Here is a 24,452-nt window from a genome sequence, read left to right on the forward strand (position 1 = left end):
CGCATTTTCCTTTGTTCCCGTGCAGTCGCTGTCATCTGTGAGGCGGCGGCGGAGAGCAGAAGGCAGCGCCACTCTCCTCGCGAGTTGGGCGCAGGGCAGCGGCAGCAGGAAGGCTCCCCAAGGGCCGAGCGGCACGCGCCCGCCTTCCCCGTGAGCCATTGTTTTTAGTGCGCCTCCTTTCACTCATTGTTGCCCCGCGCGGTGAAGCGACGCCGGGTTGGGAGCCGCCAGGATCTCTGGAGCGAGTCCTCTTTCGGGGGTTGTGGGGGCTCCCAGCAGCAGCAGCTCCCGGCGGGAGCTCCTGCAGGGTGCGCAAGGCTTGCAGACAGTCGCCCGAAGCACGGGGAGCCCTCCGGAGGGCTCCCTGTGCTTCGGGCAACAGGCTGCCGCCCCAAGCCTCGCGCGCCCGACGGGAGCTCCTGCCGGGCGCGCAAGGCATGCAGACACTCGCCCGAAGCATGGGGAGCCTTCCGGAGGGCTCCCTGTGCTTCGGGCAACAGGCTGCCGCCCCAAGCCTCGCGCGCCCGACGGGAGCTCCTGCCGGGCGCGCAAGGCTTGCAGACACTCGCCCGAAGCACGGGGAGCCCTCCGGAGGGCTCCCTGTGCTTCGGGCAACAGGCTGCCGCCCCAAGCCTCGCGCGCCCGACGGGAGCTCCTGCCGGGCGCGCAAGGCTTGCAGACACTCACCCGAAGCACGGGGAGCCCTCCGGAGGGCTCCCTGTGCTTCGGGCGGCAGGCTGCCGCCCCAAGCCTCGCGCGCCCGATGGGAGCTCCTGCCGGGCGCGCAAGGCTTGCAGACACTCGCCCGAAGCACGGGGAGCCCTCCGGAGGGCTCCCTGTGCTTCGGGCAACAGGCTGCCGCCCCAAGCCTCGCGCGCCCGATGGGAGCTCCTGCCGGGCGCGCAAGGCTTGCAGACACTCGCCCGAAGCACGGGGAGCCCTCCGGAGGGCTCCCTGTGCTTCGGGCGGCAGGCTGCCGCCCCAAGCCTCGCGCGCCCGACGGGAGCTCCTGCCGGGCGCGCAAGGCTTGCAGACACTCGCCCGAAGCACGGGGAGCCCTCCGGAGGGCTCCCTGTGCTTCGGGCAACAGGCTGCCGCCCCAAGCCTTGCGCGCCCGATGGGAGCTCCTGCCGGGCGCACAAGGCTTGCAGACACTCGCCTGAAGCACGGGGAGCCCTCCGGAGGGCTCCCTGTGCTTCGGGCAACAGGCTGCCGCCCCAAGCCTCGCGCGCCTGGCGGGAGCTCCCGCCAGGCGCGCAAGGCTTGCGGACACTCGCTGGGGCTGCAGGCTGCTGCCCGCAAGCCTTGTGAGCCTGTGGGAACTCCCGCCGGGCTTGCAAGGCTTGCGGATAGCTTCCTGAAGCCTGGAGAGCGAGAGGGGTCGGTGCGCACCGATGCCTCTCGCTCTCCAGGCTTCAGCGAAAGCCTGCATTCGCACCATAGGACGCACACAGATTTCCCCTTCATTTTTGGAGGGGAAAAGTGCGTCCTATGGAGCGAAAAATACGGTATATAGCATGTCTTTGTTGCTGGCTGATTTGCTGCTATTGCTTTGCAATTTGCAGCTACTGTTTTGAAGGGGAGTGAAGAACACACACTCAAAAAAAGGTAACTTGTTAATATAACGTTTATTTCTATGAGGAGGAGTAATTCTGAGGGGTCAAACAAAAAATAATTAAAAAGTGTCAAAAAAGTTATTTTTATAATGACGAGGATAACATTGGGCTAAGAAACAATGTATGCAGTGTTATATTTGTTTTAAATGTCGCAATGGTTTTGCGGCTCCCAGTTGTTGTTTTTTCTTCGGAAACGGGTCCAAGTGGCTCTTTTTGTCTTAAAGGTTGCAGACCCCTGGTCTAGCCTGAGTCCCTAGTCCGACACCATCATCTGGGCATGAAGCTCACTGGGTGTGAGCTTGCGCCAGCCATTGCCTCTCAGCCTAAACTACCTCACAGGGTTGTGGTGAGGATAAAACAGGGAGGAGAACCAGGTACACTGCTTTGAACTCCTTGGAGGGAAGGTGGGACAGGAATGTAATAAATATAGAGAAACATGCTAGAGGTCAATTCTGCACTTCCTGACCAGAATACCTATACCCTAAAATCCCAGATGCTGTGGTATAGGCTACACAGTAGTCACGAAAATGGACATGCTCTGAAGCACATTTTATTATTATTAATATATTTAATATATTTAAGCCAGTGTGGTGTAGTGGTTAAGAGCGGTAGTCTCGTAATCCTGGGTAACCGGGTTCGTGTCTCCACTCCTCCACATGCAGCTGCTGGGTGACCTTGGGCCAGTCACACTTCCTTGAAGTCTCTCAGCCCCACTCACCTCACAGAGTGTTTGTTGTGGGGGAGGAAGGGAAAGGAGAACGTTAGCCGCTTTGAGACTCCTTAAAGGGAGTGAAAGGCGGGATATCAAATCCAAACTCTTCTTCTTCTTCTTCTTCTTCTTCTTCTTCTTCTTCTTCTTCTTCTTCTTCTTCTAATTATTAGCTGCTTTCCCCCCCACAAAAAGTGACGTAATGTGATTTCGAGTCACTGCCAGGACAGAATCCCACCACTGAACATGCTCTTTGCTGAATCTCTGTAGGTATGCACTCCCATCCCACACTTGGATAATTATAATTTGGCTCTCATTTTCTGAAGTTTATAATTATAATTCATTGCGCCCAGGGCTCACAAAAACTCTTTGCTTTGTTTGTTTTTGCCGAGGGAGGGGGGAGTGCCAAGGGTATAATAAACTTGTATGATGTAACAAAGACAAAAGTACATACGAGCATGTGCAAAGGGTTTTTAAAAATCCATATGCAGCTAGCCCATGGAGAGTTATAGTTTTTTTTATTTTTAAAAAAGATATTGCTTCCCAAACCAGCCTAAACTAAAGCAGACCAGATTAATTATTTTGTCATGTATAAAATATATCAGCTTAATTATTTTGTCAAGCAGATGTCATCCCAAAAGGACAGTTTGGTGGCTTGTTTGTTGGTTTGAAACAATTTCAAGGTTTTTTTGTTTTTGTTTTAAATAAAATCGCAGCCTGTGCCTTTTTGGAGTTGTGAGAGCATTTTGAACTGTTGGTGGACACAACAGACTAGTTCTCCTTTTTTGGCAGGCAGACCTGGTCTTTGCAGATTTCGTAACAAGGCATGCCTTACAGCAAGGACGGAACTTGGAAAGGATTAACAGGGTAGAAAGCTGCAGGCCTGCTGAGTTCTGGGAACGTAAAAGCTTCAGAGGCCTCCTGACAGCTCCCCCGCCCGTCCCCCCCCACTCCTGTGCCTGCCTTCCTTCTCCCCACCAGCTTCCTGTAGCTGTTTTCCCTGCGATGAGATGTTTGACCTCCAGTGAGTCAAAACTGGAAAGATTCCAGAATTTAGATTTCTCTTTTTTTTTACTGGGCTTTTTCAGACAGTGGGGTTATTACAAAGAAAAGGAGGAAAGGGGGCACTGGTTCCCTAATATTGCTAACCCTATCCTGTGCCCGTGAAATGGATGGCTGGATGCAGAGTTAAGTGAAAGATAATATTTATTTCTTATCACTGGTTGCAATCATTCATAGACCACTCTTCCCATCCAAGAAAACCCAAAGCGGTCTTACAGAATAACACTCCAACACTAATGTGTTGGGGGGAAAAACCTATGTAAAATCAGTTAAATATTAAAATATACATAAAATCCAAATAAAGCCAGTGGCAACAGTAGGTGCACTTCTCTTTCCTATCCTTAAAAACACAAACCTTGATGACATGTGCATTTAACTGCATAGGTGGCAAACAAGCCACGAATGCCCTTGCCCCACAAAATAGAGGGAGAAGCAAAAGGTGGGGGGGAGAATGGCATTATGATGAAGCCTCATACTGAGTCACACTGTTGGGTCTTTCTACTGTTATATGGCTACATGCTAAATTCAATCATTGGCATTTGGAGTGGACCATAGTTCAGTGGTTAGATCACCTGCTTTGCCTGCAGAAGGCCCCGGTTCAATCCCTTATATCTCCAAATAAAGCTGGGAGTGCCCCCTGCCCAAAACTGTGGAGAGCCACTGCCAGTCTGTGTAGACAATGCTGAGCTGGATGTACCAATGGTCTGAGTCAGTAGAAGGCAACTTCCTATGATGGGACAACAGTTGGTGCGCTGGGAACTGTGCCAGCCCCACCATTAGACAAAGTGGTGGCAAAAGGAAGAGTTATTGACCATTTCCTAAGTTCTTTTGCAGGGAGCTCTGGGCCTGGCTGGGTCCTTTCACTGCCAGACAAAATAGAGAGCACTGGGCTGGGTAGGCATATAGTCTTATTACAAGGAAGTGTCACATGCTCTGTTCTATAAAGTTCCTTGTTTCTTCTCATGATCAGCAGAGCAAGTTATGCTGAATTAGGGAGGGAAGGGCGGTAGCACAGTAGTTAGAGCATGCAGAAGGTCCAAGGTCAACCCCCCAGCCCTGACATCTCCAGGTAGGAACTGAACTCCCTCCCTGAAACTCTCAAGTGCCACTGCCGGTTAGAGTAGGGTCACTTCTTATGGTCATAGGTCTGTTGCCTTCGTAATACGGTTTGTAGGCATCCCAAAAGCATCTGATTGGCAACTTGTGGAAAACAAGATGTTGGATGAGATGGGCTCTTGGTCTAAAATATGTCTCTTTGCTACCATCTGCAACTTGGGAGCTGAGTCTTAGATGGAATGCTAATGCCAACACTGTGCATGATAGTAGTAAGTGGAAGAGGGGAGTGAGGAGGGCAAGCAACCCCACCAACAAGTCACTCTCCCCTGACAGATGTACCCTCCATAGGTAAACACATTTTCTGTTTCCTTAACCACCCACCCTCAGAAATGAACTTTGCCACTTGGGTGCCTTCCTCACTAAATGTTTTCCCTGATGTGCATTGTTAGAAGACACATTTGCTTTTCTTTTTTTTAACTGACAATATTGCAAATAAATAAGTTGTAACTTAAAGAGGCAGTACTTTTGGAGAAACCTCCCTCTTCCCAACTGAGAACAGAAGCTGTGATTAACTGAAGGATGGATAATATCTAATAAAATATATCCTTTCCTAGCATCTATGCACATCTCTACAAATTCATGTGTGGAGAAGGGACATTCCATCTACATATTCTTCTTCTTTACATCCATATCCCATCTTTTCTCAAGGAGCCGCTCAAGGCAAATTCTTCTCCCCCTCCTCATTTTATCGTCACAACACCCTTAGGAGGTGGGCTAGCCTGACAGACAAAAACTAGCCGAAAGCCACACTTCGTGGTTACGTGGGGATCTTGCACCCATGGCCTCGTTCCAATCCTCGAGTACAACCACTACACCGCGCCGCCTCTCAAATGCTTCCCCCCTCCCCCACTTTTCTTCTTCTTTAGATTACAGCCTATGCATGGAAAACTGGGCCCTGCTTTGGATCTGCCACGCGCACGTAACCAGCTGCGGGTCTCGAGGACTGAGGTGGTGGGGGCGAGGAGGGCGAAAGGGAGAGCGCACGGCCCGCACGCGCCACCGAGGGCTGAGCCAGGGCCACGCGACTGAGCGAAGGAGAGCGCAGCTAGGAAAGGGGGAGGAGCAGGAGGGCAAAAGCAAGCCGGCCGCGTGACTGAGAGAGCGAGCGCAGCACAGGGGAAAGGAGGAGGAGGAGGAGGAGCCTCACGTGTGCCTCCTTTTGTTTCGTTCCCATCCCCAAGAAGGCCTCGGCTCCCAAAGAGGGCGCGCGAGGGGAGGGTTGCCGTGCGGTGCGCTCGCCCAGCCGCCCGGTTTAGAGAAGCGCGCGCGCAAACAAACACACACCCAACCAACCTCACAACATCGCCAGCGAACAGCTATTGCGTAGCCCAGGAGCGCTGTGCGTGCACGGGGCGAGCGGAAAACAGGAAGCCGCTTTCTGGAGTCGGACTATCTGGTTCTGTATTGTCTACACACTGAAGTCCCATCCACACTTCTGCTGTTCCCCTGATTTCAAGTCACAGGGCCGAGAGGTGTCCCCCCACCCCGTCCCCATGCACACACATAGCAACGCTTTCCCCAGGAAAAACGCTGCTTGTTGCTGAATCGGAACAAACATCAACCCGCAGAAAACCCTGGCTTGTCAACAGTTCTGCAGAGTTTCCCAGGCAGGTGATACTTCACAACCCTACCTGGAGATACCATTTGAAATTGAACCTGGAGCCTTCTGCTTTGGGATGTTTGTAATTGTGTTTTAGACTGTTTTTGTTTTTAAATCGTGTTATCTGTTTGCTGCCCTACGCTCCCTGCGCTCCCTGGGGAGGAAGGGTGGAATATAAATTAAACAAATAATGCCGTGTGTACATGGCTTCCTAAAACCAATGGTGGGGGTGCACTGGATGGAAAGTAAATGGGAGTGTATACTTATGCAAGTGTCTTTATGCGATATACACAGCAGCTGGGCAAGGCCATTCCCCACCCCATGCCTGACTGCATTCGAGTCACATTTTTGCATTCCTGTGCACACAGGTGGGGGGATGTCTTCACTCAATGTGCATTACCTGTTTAGTTTCCCTGCACCTGCAGCCCCTGCCCAAATTCCTATTCAATGAAGCCATCATATGTCCGTGTGCTTGCATCTGTGCATTCACAACCGATGTCTCAAATGCACACACCCGAGTTTAACCATGGCTTGCTTTTTCGAACTGAGTGAAGTTGGTTTGGGACAAAACACACTGAGCAACAGCATTTCTCAAGAAATGCTAACATTGCGAGTACTTGGCCTCAGACACCAGCAGTGGGAGTAAACTGTAATGCGTATGCTGCCTTAGCCGCAATCCAGTCAGAGGTTTCCCTTAAATGAGGTATCTTTGTGTCTCCTTTTGCCAGTATGTATTGCCTCCCCGCCAGCCACTTTCCACCCTTCTCCTTGCTCTGTCCTTCCAGTTAGTTGACACAGCCTGTGTCTCTGTTTGCTGGGCTCAGAAGTTCACTTTGTGGGTTGGAGCGCACACAACCAAACGGGAAGCTGATTTGGTTCATGTGAGGTCTCCATCTGGGATGCGGGCGGCAGTACAGCTTTCCCCACAAAGAGCATGAGAACTGCCAGCCTTTCTGTTTACCTTCCAGCCTTTGGCAGTGCACTGGCAACTATATAGCGTGTGCACTTCATACATTTAAAGCATGTGTCTTCCCTCAAAGAACCCTGGGGACAGTAGTTTGTTAAGGGTGCTGAGAATTTTACCTTGGTGTGGGGTAAACTACAGTCCCCAGGATTGGTAAGGGGGAACGGGTGTGGTTTAAATGGTGCACATAGAGCCTGGCAGATGGGGACAGGCAAGATGCTGAAGCCCTGCGCTCTGATTTCTGCAAATCTTATTCTGCCAGCCAGTTCAGCACCAGCTGCCAGCACAATGCTGGGACAGAGTCCTGGGTGCAATTCCTCCACTCAGCTGAATAATGAGGGATCACACAGCCGGAACCTCAGAATTACACTTTGAACCAAATCATTTTCAATGTTAAGGACTAGAAACTTGGTGGTTGTGTTTTTAAGACAGAAGAAAAGAAAGCTGAAATTCACAGGGAGAATAATCTGTCCAGAGTACTATGTGTGCAACTTGGGCAAAGCCTGTATACACCCACTGCCAAATATCGAATACTGCACTCAACAGCCCATCATCCTCCAGGATAGGTCACTCAGGTCATCTAAACTAAGTCCAAAACTGACATTTGGAAGTCAGTGGGAGGGCAGGGCAGAATTTACATGGCTCCTGTGTGTCCTGTTCAAGCCTGAGATGTGCACTTAGAAAGAAACCACAGCTGAATACAGAAGTTCCCAGGTTCCCTCATGCAGAAGTTCCCAAGTTCAATCTCTGGCATCTCCAAGTGTGGTAACAAGTAGTACCCAAAAGATTTTATGCCAGGGGTGGGGGGATTCTAGCCTGTGGACCAATCTTAGACCCCAAGGGTGCATGTGTCCAATGTGGCCCAAAAACTGTTTTTCCCCAAACCACACCCACCTGTCTATCAACTGACATTACTGTTCTTCTAAGAGGATTAGTCAAAATAAGCGAGGACAAGACTATCAATGGCTACTAGCCACAATGGCTTTGTTCTACCTCTACTGTCAGAGGCATTATGCCAGCAGCTAGGAATTGCAGGTGCACAGAGGGCTATTGTGTTCAGGTTCTTCTTGTGAGCTTTTCATATGGACATCTGATTGGCTAGCATATTGTGGGAACAAGATGCTGGACTAAATGGGCCATTGGCTTGCTCCAACTGGCTTGTCTTACACTATTTATTTATATATTAAATTTATATACTGCCCTTCATCCAATGATCACAGGCCATCATCCTCTTAAATAACCCCCAAAATATACAACATAAAACCGAAAAACACAAAAGCCCCGCAAACCAAAACAATACTCCCCCAAAAAACTTTTAAAATGTCATAGATGGTTTAATCAGCCAAAGACGTGAATGACAAGGAATGTTTTTGCAACAGCTGTAGTTTCCAAACTTTTCAGAGGTGGTTATATTCTTATGTTGCAGGGAGGGAAGAGAGAACCCTCCCCCCCCCCCCCGACATCAGTTGTGTGAGAGAATTGAGCCTCACGCTCTACCGGCTCTTGTGCACAGCAATGCCAGTAAAATGTAGCTCCCCCACACAAACACACTGGTGGGGAGGGGAGAAAGAAATGCTTTGCTCAGTGATCCCCAAAGCACCAACCACAGGATTTGCATTGCTGCTTCTGTTGTGGTTCCCAAATCCTTGATAGCCAGCTAGCTTTGGGGTATTTGGGAACCCCATGCAAGGGATTTTGACAGGTGGGGCAGGGCAACTCACCAATTATATGGCGTTGTCATGTTGCCATGTGACTGACAGGTGTGTTGTCATGTTCAGTTGTCAAAGTTGGCCCAGGAGGTGGGTTTCCCTCACCCTTGGCCACAGCTAAAGCAAATCATCAGCCCAAAGCTCTGCCTTATTTAAGCATCCACTCAGCCTGTCATGCAGACATGATCCTTCTCTGGCTCCTCCATCCCGTGAGCCGTTTCAGTAATGCAGCACTGTCATCTGCAACTGGAGACACCATAAATATTATCAAATAACTCCCATTTCACTTGGCCCTGGATGGGAGAGGAGAATAAAAACCTTGTGTCTTTCCCTCTCCCTTCCCTGCTCTTTTTTCTTTCTTTTCTGTTTTTTTAAAGTCAAGCTCGTGCTATCATAAAAATGAGTCAGGCTTCCAGGGTACCAGTTAATGCATTCATTCCGAGGGCTGCTTAACTTCAGAAAAATAAAATGAGACGAACTTTTAAAAAAGAAAGAGGAGGAGGAAGGAGGAAAGGGAAAAAAGCTTCCCTGCTCCTTGGAGTGGCCCTGGAAAGAGGTTTGGAAGGGGGAAATCAGTATGCAAAGGTTATTTGGGTTTTATGCAGCTAAGTGCTACTCAGAGGAGACACCCTGAAATTAATGGACCTAAGTTAGTCATATGTATTATCTTCAGTGGATCTACACTGATTATGACTGATTTGGATACAACCCTTTGACTCCATTTGCCTTTAGTTTAGTGTGTACATGAGGTGGCATGGGGGAGATTATACAGTAGTCATCAGTGCAGCAAGGAACACTTTCCTTACCTCCCTTCTCTCTCTCTCTCTCTCTCTCTCTCTCTCTCTCTCTCTCTCTCTCTCTTTTCTAAAATATTAAATCCTTCCTTAATATTTAAATGTTTAAGTCCCTGTTTCTCCAAAGGGTGGAAGGGTTCAGAAAGGGGCAGCTGAAACAATCAAGGGCATGGAGCAACTCCACTATGAGGAAAGGTTACAACATTTGGGGCTTCTTTATTAGGAGAAAAGGCAAGTAAGAGGTGACAGGATAGAGGAGTATAAAATTAAGCATGGCATGGATAAAGCAGATAGAGAAAAAAGCTTTTCTTTGTAGAACTTTGGGACATCCATCAAAGCTGGAAAATTCAAGCCAGATGAAAAGCAAGTGCTTCTTCACACAGCACACAATTAAACTATGGAACTCACTCCCACAAGAGGCAAGGATGGCCACCAACTTGGATGGCTTTAAAAGAGGATAGGACAAATTCACAGAGGACAAGGCTATCAATAGCTACTATCCCTGATGGCTATGTTCTGCCTCCACCGCTGGAGACAGTGATGCTTCTGAATACCAGTTGCTAGAGTACTGCTGTGCTTGCAGGCTTAGCACAGGTATCTAGTTGGTCAACGTGAGAACAGGAGGTTGGGCTATATGGGCTATTGACCTGTTCCAGGAAGCTGTTCTTGAGTGTGCACGTGCATGAGCACATATGTATGCACAAAGCACTTCACCTTGTGCCACCTCCATTACTGCCCCCTATTAGCATTCCAGGAAACTCATCTCTCTATAGCAGGGGTCAGCAAACCTTTTCAGCAGGGGGCTGGTCCACTGTCCCTCAGACCTTGTGGGGGGCCGGACTATATTTTGGAGGGGGGAAATGCACAAATTCCTATGCCCCACAAATAACCCAGAGATGCATTGTAAATAAAAGGACACATTCTACTCATGTAGAAACACGCTGATTCCTGGACCGTCCGTGGGCCAGATTTAGAAGGCAATTGGGCCGGATCTGGCCCCCGGGCCTTAGTTTGCCTACCCATGCTCTAGACTAGAGCCCTTTGCCCCTCCACATTCCCCAACACACATCACAGGTTCACCCCAGGCCCCAATTTTTTTAAAAAACAAAAGCATTGGCAGGTCATGAATTGATGTGTGGCCCATCCCCGCTCCTTTGAAAATGAACTTCTACTGTTTGCAGCTTTGGCAGGGAGAAGGGACGAGGGAGACACAAGCACACACACACACACACACACAGAGAGAGAGAGAGAGAGAGAGAGAGAGAGAGTGTCCCATAATGACCACTTTCTTTGTGTGACAAGCCGTCTGCTTCGTGTCTGGGAAAAGAGGAGCCTGGCAGGCATCCGCACGGAGCCACCCACACAGCTCGGGATAGCTGAGCTGCAGTCGTGTGTCAATAAACTACACACAGAGAGAGAGCCTCTTTCCTAGCCCATGCCCTCCTCCCATTTCCCCTGGCTCTACGCAATCTGCCTCTCGATTCTGGCTCACCCTCCCACAAGCAGAAGAGACACATAGACATTATTGGCATGCACACTGATGTACCAGTTAAATCAGTGGCATTCAAAACATCATTTCTTCAAAAAAACCCTGGAAAGGTTCTATCAGGAGCTCCTGCCTGGTTCTGATCACTATGAGCATACAAGATCCCCCAGAATCTACTTAAGGGCTGCCAAGTCTCCAAGGCTTGTCTCTAGGGCCATGGATTGTCTACCGATGGCTAGGCTACTAACTCTGTTGTGCATGCTCTACCCCTACTGTGAGAGACATATCTAGGCTCCCTTGCACCCTTGGTAAGGAACTGTATCAGCGCCCCCCACGATTCCTTGTGCCCTTCTGTGCTTTCCTCCTTCCTTCCCTCCCTCCCTCCACTGTCTGCTTTCCTTCCTTCCTAACTTCCTTCCTTCCTTCCTTCCTTCCTTCCTTCCCCTGAAACTTTCGCCTGTTTCCTCGTCTTTCTTCCCTCTGAGGCCTGCTGGGAACTCCACACACTTTCAATAGCACCCAAGGGAGCTTGCGTGTGGTGTGGTCCAAGCAATGCACCGGTAGGTGGGAAGGCTCCTAGCCACTACGAGCTAGAGTGGAGAGCCATTATTTTTGTGCCCCCCTGGGCCTGCGCTCTTGGTGGAGGCCAACCTGACCAGCCCCTAGTTATGCCATCTACCGTTGGAGGCAGTATGCCTCTCAATAAAATATCCCTGAGGATATTTGGTGGTACAGTTAGGTAACTTTAGACTCCGGAGTTGATGATATTCTAGTTCCAACCTACCACCCCTGCATTTTCAGCAGTTCTCAACCTGTGGGTCCCCAGATGTTGGATTACAACTCCCATCATCCCTGAGCTCTTGCCTTGCTAGCTAGGGGTGCTGGAAATTGTAGTTCAACAACATCTGGGGACCCACAGGTTGAGAAAGGGTTATTTAGATGGTAATTTGGGAATGGGGAACCTGTGTGGTTCTCTGGATGTTGTTGGACACAAACCCCAGCTTGGCCAACAGTCAGAGGTGATGGGAATTGAAGTCCAGCTTCTGGAGGCCTTCAGCTTCCTCATTCCCTACACCATCATGTGCACCAATAATGCCCATGTGCCTTTTCTGTCAGAAACAGATTGCGGAGAGAGCCAAAGGAAACGGGAGGAGAGGTGGGGCTAGGAAAGAGGCTTCTGGGAGCTGTTAAGCATCATCCAGAAAGGAGGCTCCCCGCTGTGTATCTGCATGAGTGGTTGCTCCAGATTTGATTGGTTAAAACTGGAGTGGGGAACTTGTGGCCCTCTCCAACTCCCATCAATCCCATCCAGCTTGGCCTATGGTCAGGGATGACCAAAGGAGTCCAGCCCTGATCATGATCAGGGAATCCAACAAGAACAACACTGGGCTACACGTTTCCCAATATAATTTGGCACCTCAGGCAGACTTCAAAATTGCACTCCCCTCCCCACCAGGGAAGAAGGGGTGAGGGAAGATCTATACCAGGAACAAGGGAGGGAGGAAGATTGACATCAGGATCTGCTGTCCCTGTGAATCCTGCTACCTGAGGCAGTCACTTCACCTTGCCGGCCCTGGTACTGCTTCATTTATTTCACAATGTGGTAAGCAGCCAGTTCTGGCACATCTGAATGGTTGCACACATCAGAGAGGGGATGGGGATGTCTTCATCCAACATGCATGATCCTTTTGGTTCCCCCTCCCCTGCAATCACCCCCCCACCAAGCCTCTGTTCATTAAGCTGTTGTCTGCACATGTGTGGGGGCTGTCTCAAATATACATGCCTGCCTTAAGTTTGAATACTGCCTGAGCTAGTTGGATTGAACCTGGTTTGAGAACAAATACATCAAACACTAAATTTTTTTTTTTTCCAAGTATGGGTGGTTTGGGGTTTCATTTCAAACGTTGTTCCCAAGTACAGGATTTTCAAGCATTGTTGTTTGATTGCAAAGGGCCTCTGCAGAAAAGAGTTCAAAAAACAACTACCAGGAGGAGCAGCAAGAACAACAACAGGGTCTAGGAAGCTGCAATGAAGTTTTGTCCCTTTTAGGAAGTGATGTTGCTTCTTCTCCTTTCCAACCCTTTGCGATGACAGCTTTGAGTTATGGTCCCTGTGGAGCTTTTTCTACCCTTCCACCCCGACTCCCAGTCCATTTTCCTCCTCGGCATACCCTGTTGCAGCCTAGTTAAAAAATCCCACACTCCATAGCCTCAAATAACTTAGATTGCACATTTGGCAGGAGAGGGTCAATGTGGCTGTGTTTTCACGGCGGAAAGGCCTCTGGCCGCATATTTTTCTAATTAGGGTGGTTTCCCCCCCCTTCTTCTGTTCAGCACAGTGTTCCCCACCCAGCCCCCCTTTCCCTTTTTTTGCAGCTGCGATGACACTCAGCTCTTGCCCCCTGCTTTCTCACGCTCTCCCTTGCCAAGTCGTGTAACCAGCTGGGCGGCCGCCAAGCGTTGAGGTCGGCGTGTCAACCTCCGCTCCTTGTGTACATACTGAAAAGAAGGTGCTTTTCTTTAACCATGCTCCCTCCCTCCCCACAGACCTCCTTCCCTCCCTCCTCTTGGCTCGTGGAAGTTGGTTCCTTGTCAAGGTCACCGCTCACAGCTTAGTTTGGGTGACCCAACCTGACAGCAGAAAAATGCATTAGGGAGCCCAAATTTAGAGGGGGCGACGCCAATTCTTTTCTCTCTAATGTTTTGCAACGATTTCTCCCTTTTCTCTCCCTCCCTCCTTAGGAAGAAGGCTTCCTGTCCCTCTCCTTCCTAAAACCACCCATCCCTCTGTGATTTCAACCAGTCTTTTATCAGTCCCTGGGTTGGGTGCCGCTCTTCCCCCTTGTTGCTGCTGCTGCTACAACTATCTAAACACCACACATTTAAAGCACACCTGCCCCTTAAAGAATTATGGGAACCATAGTTTACCCCTCACATGGCGACAGTTCTTAGCACCCTTAACAAACTATAGTTCCCATTACGCTTTTGAGGGTGGGTGTGATTTAAATGTGTTTAAAATGTATGGCTCTGAATACCAATTTCTGGAAGCTACAGGAGAGAAGAGCACTGTTGTGCTTGTGGACTTCCCTTTGCGGTATCTGGTTGGCTACTGTGAGAACAGGATGCTGGACTTTTCATCATGGGATGCTGAGAGCTGCTAGGAAAACCCTGTTCCTCTCACAGAACTGTAATTCCCAGAGTTTCCTGGGAAGACGCGATGACTGTTAAAGCATTCTGAGAATTATATCTCTGTGAGGGGAAAAGGTGGGTCTCCTAACAACCCTCACCACACTTAACAAACCATGCTTCGTGGGGGGGGGGAGTCATGACTGTTTAATGTGATATGATCCTGCCTGTAAATACATAGTGCAAATATGGCCTAACTTAGGTCTATTAATGTCAATGGGTCTATGCTAAGTAAAACTTAGTTGGATACCACGCTAATCTTCCCTCCCTTCGCCACACACTTTTGAACTGCACATTATCAGCTTTCCAACAGCACACTTGGTTCCCCCCCAGTTCTCCCCCCTTTTTTTGTCCAATTGTACAATAAAAACACACACCTTGAGACACAAGCTTGTCAACACAGCAGTGTGGTCCCCATCCACACAGCTTCTTCTTATAGCCCTGTTCTGCTTGAGTCTCCCCTGTGCCTGAAATGTTTTCTCTCCCTCCTCAGCGGCAGGCCCGGAAACCACCCTCCAGCTGTGGCTTATTAAAGTCAGATTGTCCCTTGAGGACCAAACCAGAGCCAGGGTCATTAATAACAACTAACTACGCAGCTTTGCGTGCCAGCCTTCCATGTCACGAGGCAGGGGAAGGGGGTGGGGATGGGGGACCCCACCAGCCTTCTAATGAAGCAACACACGCACATTCAATCACATTACTCGTTTCTTCTCCTCCCTCCCTCCTGCCCTTCTCCAAACAAAACAAAACAAAAACCGAAAAACTACAGTCATGCCCACCCACTTAAATGAAGAAATTACAGGCCTCTTGAGAAGGATGTAACCTTCATAAGTTGCTCCAGCTCCCTGTTAAGGGACCTGAGAAAGTCTGTTAAAAGAGTGGAATTCACTGCTTGGGAGTGTGTGGCAGAGAGGAAGACATGGGAGGATGTACTGAAGCAGTAACTCCCTTGCGTGCATCTTTTGAAAGACTGGCTTGCCAGTTCATTGCTGGGGCACAATTCACTTTTCCTGTGGTTCCGAAACTCGTCCACCCCCTGTGGACCACTTGAAAATTGCTAATGGTCTTGGTGGACCATATACTGGTTTTGCGGCAACTATAATCTTCTGTGCTCTTAGGTGCTGCATTGGCTTTTAACTGAATTGCTATTGCTTCTTTTGTTTCTTAATATGTTGTGTTTTATTTGAAATGCAATTTGCCATTCCATAGCATTCAAATTGCAGTGGAATAAAGTACAATAGAAGAGATAAAAGCAGCAATAAAAACGCAATGGAAAATAAACAGGTTTGCTGCAGATGGGCCAAGGGCCACCTGAACGAAACTTGCAGGCCCCTGGTAGCCCATGGACCAGTTTGAGAAGCCCTAAATTTGTCATTAAAGTGCTAATTAACATAAGCCCCTCCCCCAATATCACAAAGACTGCCTCCTTCCCTGCAGACTCTCTTGGGTGTTATCAGCACAGGACCCCTGCCCCTTGGTATGTCCAAGCCAAAACCCCTTTAAAAGCCATCCACGTTGGTGGCCGTCATTACATCTTTTGGCAGTGAATTCCACAGTTATAACTTCTTGCCTGTTCACTGGCAAAATCTACACAGGAGGGCAGCACTGATGGCTGCTGCCCACTGGGAATGGCAGAACGGAAGGCAGGGAGGCCAAACGGAAGGTGGAGCCAGAGACAATGACAGCCACAGCCAGAGCCACTGAGAGGCAGATCCAACCCATTGTACTTTTGTCCCCACCCTCCTCTTCTTTGCTGCACAATTCTAGAAGGACAACACTGAAATGGAAGAAGTTGCCATCCCGTGGACTGGTTGTAAGAAGGGCAGAGTGAAGTTGGTGGAGCAGTGCCCTATTCTCCCTAATGGAACCGCCTCCACCGTGGGGCAGCGACAAAAGCAAGGAGCAGCAGCAACTGCAGTCTCCATGCGCCATGTCATATTTTTATTGGGTTGTGGTACAGATTGGGCTGGAGGAGAAGCTCTGGCCTGCACATGAGGCTAGTCCTTCATCTAGGAGTTTGTGAATGTGGTGTGGGTGTGGGTTTCTGTGAGAGATTTATTTATTGCATTTATATCCCATCCTTTTTCTCCAAGGAGCTCAAATGGTTCTCACCCTGATTTAATCCCCACAACAAGCTGTGAATCAAGGGGACTGCAAGGTGGTGGTGGGGGGGTGAGGAGGGTGAGAGAGTACACAGGTGTCCAACCCTCTAACCACACTGATTTTTATGTGCATTTTAGCATCATGCAACCAGTTTCTTTCCAAATAAATTTGGTGTTCAGGTGGGAGCAGGGGCGGACTTAGTAACATTGCACCCTGAGTGAGAATAAAATTTTCGCCCCGTCAAGTATTGAGTAGATTGTTGTTGTTGTTGTTCTTGTTCTGTGCTCCCTTGGTGCCCTGTGTAGGGAAACTGCCCGCACCACCCTAAATCTGGTGCTGATTGGAGTGGGAAGATCCCCTATCCCCATCCTCCCCGCCCCCCCGCCTAGAGTGAGATGGCAAATTCATGGACAGTGTTGATAAGTGGCATGGAATTGGATCCACAGATGGCATTGTGCCCAACCGCACATATCCCAAGTCTGAACCCCAGACTGTTAAATTCATCGGTGCTTTGACCACTTCTGCACCATACATCTAAAGCACATTTAACACATATTTAAAGTGCATAGTTTCGCCCAAAGAATTCTGGGAACTGTAGTTTGTTAAGGGTGCTGAGAGTTGTAGCTCTGTGAGGGCTAAACTGCGACTCCCATAAATCTTGGCTGTGGAGGGGATGAGCCATGACTGTTAAAGTGGCATAAAGGTGATTTAAATGTATGCTGTGATCTGATGAGAACGGAACCGAGGAATGGTACTGTGGATTCAGTAATGGAGAGAGTCCAAGTATGCAATTCAATGTTATGTAGTGTGTGTGTGCAGTGAGGACTGCTGGTGGCCACAAGAAGAACTGGAGGGGCAAAACGAAGCCACTGAGCATAATTCTTCTGCAGCTCTGTTTCAGGGAAAATTTGCCCTTTCACAGTTGCTTAAGCGAAATGTCAGCCCCTTGCTAAACGGCTTCTGCCACAAATGCTCCCTCTAAGGGAGCGGCTATAAATCAGGCAGCAGTTAGTGGGAAAAAATCAGGTTCCAAGAAGGCAAAGCAGTGGGAGATGTCTTTAAGAGAGGGAAGGGGAAAAGCTGGGGGTTTCGCCTGTGTTTGAGTTTATTATGTGGCCCAGCAGTGATGAAATTCATCATTTCTTGTCAACCCCCCCTCCCCCGTGTGCCCTCTCTCTTCTCCCATTTTCTAACAGGAGACAAAGCAAGGGGGAGAAAGAAAGCCTAGTAGCAATTGCAATCAAGTCTGTGTAAATTTGGCCCCTCCGGGTCCTCTTCACAAAGCTGGACAAAGGCTTCCAGGCTGGTGTCTCAGCTGGGAATCGAGATACCACAGCTGTAGCCAATGCCAACTCCGTTCCCATCAATATGGTGCGGCCCCTGGCAACCTGCTTACAGCCATCTCCCATCTTCCTCACAAAAGACGGGAGCAAACAATACCTTCTCGAGACTCTCTTGCCCACCAAAATCTTAAATATTTCATTAGATTATTCCCCCCCGTCCTTTTCTTTTCTCAGCTCAGGCAGGGAAAGGAAGAAGAATAAAAGAAGCCAGATCTCAAAGCTGGAGACAGACAATAGTTTTGTTTTTGCTTTTTTAAAAGCAAGTGGAAAGTGGTTGGAAAAAGCTTCTACTTCCCAGGAGGTATGTGACACATTAATTTCCATCCCTACAGTTGGTCAAACAGGTTTATTCATTTGGCTTTTTGGAAATGAGATCAAACCCTGCGCAACCTGCTTAATGGAAGCAGAAGTAGAATGTGCACACAGAAGGAGGCACTCTGGAGAAAGGTGGTTGGCAAGTTTTTCTGGGAAGGTGGTTCCATAGCAAGGATGCCACAGAGAAGGTTTTACTCTGCTCACTGGTGGAAGACATCTTGCTAAAAAACAGTGCATGGAACAGGGTGATGCCCCCAGTTCTGAGAAACGCATCCACATTTAATCAAGGGGGTGGAGAAACTATTAGGAAGGTTAGACTAAGAGGTCATGACTGGCCCAAGGTCACTCTGGGAGCTTCATCGCTGAGTGGGGATTTGAACCCTGGTCTCTCATGTCCTAGTTAAACACTCTAACCACTGCATCACACTGGCTCATAGTCATGTCTATTAATTTCAATGGGTCTGATCTGAGTAGGAGTAACATTTGATACAACCAGTGGTTTTTTAAATATATATATATATATATATGCTTTCGTAGATTTTCACGGGTACAGGAATGCAGGTTTTGGTGTCCTCGGGTGTCTTCCCGTGTAAAAGTTTTTACACGGGAAGACACCCGAGGACACCAAAACCTGCGCATATATATATATATATATATATATATATATATATATATATATATATATTATTGTATGATGGTTTTTTATATATAAAAACTTTGGTTGCATTTTTATTTTATTTTTGCATTTAAATACTGTATAGAAGCTGTCTTGTGAGGTTACTCCAAAAGGTGTCTTATAACTCCAAAAGGTGTCTTATAAACCTTTCAGTTATCCAAAGATGGTTTGCAAATCTTTGAAATAAGGACAGTATAATTATATAGGCATAGGCATTAGATACATTGTAAGCTTATATGTTATATTAAACATTCTCAAGTTTTTTGTTTTATAAGAAGCAAATTGTGATTGATTACTAACACTTCAGAAGGCATGCCATTGATGCACTCGTTGTGCATTAGTGATGGATATCTATAAACATCCTAACCTCATTCTGCTTTATGAGTTCTTCCATGCTTCCCCAGTGTTAGCACATTATTACCAGTTGGAGGGGCACTCTTGCACTAGAATGCAACAAAAGTTGGGACAAAGAACAACCACCCTGGATCATCTGTGGTATGGAAAGTTTCAGGCATAAATTATGAGGGACATGCACTGCTGGTTGCAAACGAAGCAGTATGTCTGCCCCCAAACCTTTGCAAGGACAAACAGTGTTGAAAGAGGGATGATGTATAACCACCCCAAATACCATCACCAGCACAAATAATCATGAATTCACAATAAAAGTAATGACTAGGAATAAGCATGAAAGGTGCTTTGTAAGAAGCTCCATTTAGTAACCTTAAGAATGCATGCTTTGGTATCCAGTAGGCATTTAATAGAGATGAAAGACTTTTTCAGTAATTGAATCAGCATTGGTTATTGCTGAACTTGACTTTGCATTGTTTTATAGGCTTTTTCTTGTACTCAGTACTGTGATTCTGTGTAATGCTGGTGGTCAGCAAAAGATGTTTAAAGACTCTCTCAAGGCATATCTTAAAAAATGTAGTATCAACACTGACAATTAGGAAACACTGGCCTGCAAGCATTCCAACTGGAGACAACCTTTACCAAAGGTGTCATGGACTTTGAAGACACTCAAACTCAGAATGCAAGGGAGAAACATGCTAAGAGGAAGGCACACTTGGCAAATCCACACTGTGATCAACTCCCGCCTGGAAACCTATGTCCCTATTGTGGAAGGACGTGTGGATCCAGAATTGGCTTCCACAGTTGTGTACTGACTCACTCTTAGACCATGTTCATGGAAGACAATCTTACTTGGCTACAAGTGATTGCCAAAGAAGAAGAAGTCTGCAGCAAAATGTGTATATTGGTGAGTTTTTTTGTTGAATTTTTAAACACAATGTTATTAATTTCCCTCTTTTATTTACATTAAGACTGTATTGTTCTTTGGAATGGTTTGACCCAAGTTCATACATTTTGTTTGATTTAAGTAATTTAGTGCTGTGATGAATACACTTTTGAAAATTGGGTGGGGGAGGATGTCTTAGCAGGTCAGCATTCAAAGAAGGGCAGAGAGGCTCTAGCAGTGATGACTGGAATGATAAAAGGTATTACAAATACACAAGTGTCCTTATTTCGCTTTGTGAATAGATGGAGATGTGGCATTCTGATTGCCAAATAAGCATTCTATTTTCTTTAGCATCAGAAAGAAATGCAGATGGTTGTCTCATTCTGCCCTTGCTCTAGCCCTGTGAAGAAGGCTAGACTGAGAAATAGTAAATCACCCAGGGCCTCTCCTGTGAGATTTGTAACTGGCTGAGTTCAGTGAGGATTTGAATTCAGGTCTCCCAAGCCCAAAGAGGAGATCCATGTGGCGTGGTGTACATGTAGTAAATAATAAATGGCTCCAGACCGCAATACTGCAAGGAGCACCTCATTCCATTTGAACCTACCCAGATCCTAAGATCAGCTTCTGAGACCCATCTTCATGTGCGTCCTTCACAAGAGGTCTGGAGGAGGGCAACACGAGAATCGGCCTTTTTTTCAGTGGCTCCCCACTTGTGGAATGCTCTCCCCTGGCAGGCTTGCCTGGCTCCTTCAATATACACCTTTAGTTGCCAGGCAAAAACATTCCTCTTTAACCAAGCCTTTGGTTGATTGTCATCCAATGCCCTTTTAAAATGTGGGTTGGTTTTTTTTAAATTTTGGTGTGGTGGTTCATTCGGTTGTTTCTGTTTTTATTTTGATTATGTATTCTGTGTTTTTATATTGTGATTTTATCTTGTGAACCATCCAGAGACCTGTGGGTGTAGGACAGTATATAATAATAATAATAATAATAATAATAATAATAATAATAATAATAATAATACTGTAATAATAATAATTTATTATTATTCTGCTTCCCCCCCCCCAGATTATACGGTTTAACTTTACCCAGTAGGTGACCTTTCAAATGAGCTAAGGTTAACCAAAATATCCAGTTTCATCTCTTAAACACTTCTTAATAACTTTGCCACTCCATATTGCTAAATGACCTCAAATGGCGCTCTCTTCTTCTCTTTCCTGCTCGCCTTCCCCTTAGCTGTCCCCCTTCATCATCACTTGGCTTGGGTCTTAGTTGGCTTCAAGTGATAGCACAATAGCATCTTGCATTCTTTGTTTCACCCTTGATTTATCCACCCTCTTGAAGGACTCTAATGAATAATTCAGAATGATGTGAGATTATGGGAAGGGTCTTGCTCCCCTCCATCACCCTCCTCCTCTCCAACCTTTAAACCCTTACTCCCCCCCACCCCACCCACACAGCGTCCAAGAGGACTGCCCCTCGACCCCTCTTTGCTGTCAGTTTGATAAATATAATCTATTGCCAATTAAAACCTCGTTCGCTGTCTCTCCTTGTGCAAGGGAGCACCTCGTTAACGTCTTCTTAGTAGGGTGACTCCCAGGAACTCTAGCAATTATTGATTGCTGATAATAGAAGGCTTGTATGTTCCCCCCATCCCACCCCCATTCTGGGTCAGTTCAGCAATGCACATTGGCATGTAAATAGGTTATTCACCCAACATTACTTTTTGATAGAAAAATGACCACGGAATGCTTTGATTTTGGACCTTCTCTTGTTCCTATGCTCACAATGAAATCAATAGTCTCATTGCAGTGCAAAAACTCCCCCCCAGCTTTATTTATAATTTAACTCTCCTCTTTTCTCCCCATCCCCACTCCTTAACAACACCATTGCATTTTCAGACACAAACTTTCTGATAAACTGCTATTTGTTTTCAAAAAGTGAAGTAACTAATATAATGAACACTGAAAATAACGTACACTGGATGCATACCATAGACATTAGTGGGACTTTGAAGTTAAATGGCCATTGGACAGTGTGGTATAGCAGATAGAGTAGCCTTGTACTGGGGAGACATTGGCTGAAATCCCTACTCACCCTAGAGCTGACTAGGATAACTTGGGCCAGGCTATCTATCAGCCAAACCTACCTTATAGGACTGTGAGGATAACATGGGAAGAAATCTAGGCATGAGCCAAGCTAGACCCTGTGTTTGTCATCTGAGGTCCTTTTCTCCATGCATCCCTATTCTGAGGGCTTTTTCAGTTGTGCTTTTATGGAAAGCTCTCCCCAGGGAGTCACGCCTGGAGCAATTATTGTCTGTTTTTAGGCACCAGCCAAAAACATTTTTATTTACTCAGGCTTTGACTTTTAATTTGGGGGATAATGTCCATGGCCTCTTTTTATTGTTCATTCTTTTAGTGGTGTGGGTTGAATCTGTCCTTTTTTATATAAAATTATATATAGGTATTTTAGGTTCTTGTTTTATTGTGGTCCTTACATTTGGTTTTAATGTTTCTTGTTCTTACATTGTAAGTTGCCTTGAAGCACTTTCGTGTAAAAAGCAATGAAATAATGATGATGATGATGTCCTCTTGAGCTCTGTCGAATGCAGTTAGTAACAGGAACAGTGGTGACCATTCACGCTATTGCATAGTTACACCTGTCTTTACTATCCACTGGGTGTGAAGGAGATGCAACAGGGATACCTGAAGCCACTGTTAACTGAATGGCTCAGACTGAAAAAGGCAGATCTGTCTGCAAGTTCAAGGGAGCCCGCAAGGGTCAGTTTTCAGTCAACTACCTGGGATGCTACAGCCAAAAACAGGTGTAGCTTGGTGTGTAAAATGGAAGGCTCCAGAGCTGAGTGCTGTTTAGCTCTGAGGCCCAGTATTCAGATTTTAGTTATGTGTCTTGAGGTGCAGGTTATTCATTCACAATGGGAAGCTGAGGGAGAAGGGTGAATGAAACACTGCATTCTCGGAGACTTTCTTCTCCATGTCTGTTTTTCAAGTGCAAGGGGGCAAAGGGCAGGGTCAAGGGAGAAGCCACCCAACTAATATGGGGCAACCATTCTCCCCAAGCCAAATTTAGCCCTACCAGTCATGTAAGGTGTGCAGATGTTCAGAGCAATTTTCTGCAGGCCTAGATAGTGAATAGCATAAACCCTTGCACAGAAATTGAGCCTCTTGGAGTGAGGTGAGGTCAGATACAAGTCGTCCCCTGGCAGGAAAGGCATTTATCTCTCCTCTTAGCAACTGTCTGTGCCTCTCAAAGGAGAGATCTCTTCTTTGCTTACTGCTGCCATGCACAATGAGGGTGGGTGGGTGGGAGTGAGGGATAGATGGATGGATAGATGATAGATAGATAGATGATAGATAGATAGATAGATAGATAGATAGATAGATGATAGATAGATAGATGATAGATAGATAGATAGATAGATAGATAGATAGATAGATAGATAGATGAGGAAAGCCGTTTAATAGAGTCTGGGCAAAAACAGGGGGGAAGCCTTCGTTGCTAGAGAGCAAAACCCCTTTCGGTAACCACGGAGGTGACTTTTGCCTCTCTTCCTTTCTGAAGCTGTTTACCCCACGCTTGATTTGAAGCCCCCAGAGCAAGGATGAAGCTGCCAGGGTCTCCCGTCCTCCTCCAAACAGTTATTCTTTAACTTCGGGAAGGCCCTTGCCCTCTGTTGTTTGCCTGACTGGCATGCCAAAGGAGACAGCAAACGGTGCGGCTGTTTATCTGCCCGTCAGTCAATAACACAGCATCCCTTGCCCCCAGAGGTCACCAAAGGGGACTGGCACCTTTAACCCGCGGAGCTCAGCTCCCTCTTTGCTCTCCTTAGCGATTCACCCGGCTGTCAGTAATTCAGGCAACTGGTTTATTCAGCTGAGATCTCCCGATTTCAAAAGATAATCTGGGAATAATTGGGACTTAAGGAACTGGTGGGAATCTTGATTTTCTCTGCTGTGCTGCCATTCACCAAACATGGGTGGACATCTTATTCCGTTCTAATTTGGTGGGCTTACTGAACCAAGATGGCCGTGATTCTGCTTTGAGTGCAAACTTGCCAGTCACAGGGCAGGATTGAGAGCTGTGAAACTAGTTATGATAGCTCAAGGAGGTGTGGGAAGGGCTGCATGTAGTTCTTGGGTCCATATATTTAAAGCACCATTATAACAATTAAAAAGTCATTGCTCCCCCCCCCAAAGGATTGTGGGAACTGTAAAGGGTGCCAACCGCCTATTTCGCTCACAGAACTACAGCTCCCAGAGTTGCCCGGGAAGAGGGAGAACTACAAAACATAGCAGTTTGTGACATGGCTCCCTTCTCACTTAAAAACAGAATTCATATTGGTGAAGGCTGGGTTCCGATTGCTCCCTTTTTGCCTGACAGAAACGCAGCACTTTTAACAGCTCACATGGCAGATGCCCCTTTGAGGGTTCCTCCATAGGCAGAAAAGTCTGAGGACCATCAGTGCAAGGGGGGAATTATTATTTTTCATAATAGTGAAGAAAAGGTCCAGCAAGTT

The 24,452-nt window shown here is 47.3% G+C and overlaps 1 protein-coding gene and 1 long non-coding RNA gene across 3 annotated transcripts in view; one reads left to right on the forward strand and one right to left on the reverse strand.

Annotated features, from left to right (window-relative positions):
• PERM1 (PPARGC1 and ESRR induced regulator, muscle 1) overlaps positions 1-24,452 on the reverse strand; it is a 74,503-nt gene that overhangs the window by 42,644 nt on the left and 7,407 nt on the right. The window contains exon 1 of one of the 2 annotated variants that reach the window (XM_083752599.1): positions 8,789-9,003. The exons of the other annotated variant lie outside the window; for it this stretch is intronic. The gene's annotated coding sequence lies outside the window, so the exon portion shown is untranslated. Of the gene's footprint in view, positions 1-8,788; positions 9,004-24,452 lie in introns of those variants that run through there. 2 annotated transcript variants of the gene reach the window in all.
• Positions 16,012-20,263, forward strand: LOC310850923. Its single transcript, XR_014567479.1, has 3 exons — positions 16,012-16,054; positions 17,862-17,988; positions 19,511-20,263. It is a non-coding gene; the product is annotated as an uncharacterized lncRNA (long non-coding RNA).

This window comes from Podarcis gaigeae (assembly GCF_964106915.1).
Source record: "Podarcis gaigeae genome assembly, chromosome: 8".
Classification (NCBI taxonomy): Eukaryota; Metazoa; Chordata; class Lepidosauria; order Squamata; family Lacertidae; genus Podarcis; species Podarcis gaigeae.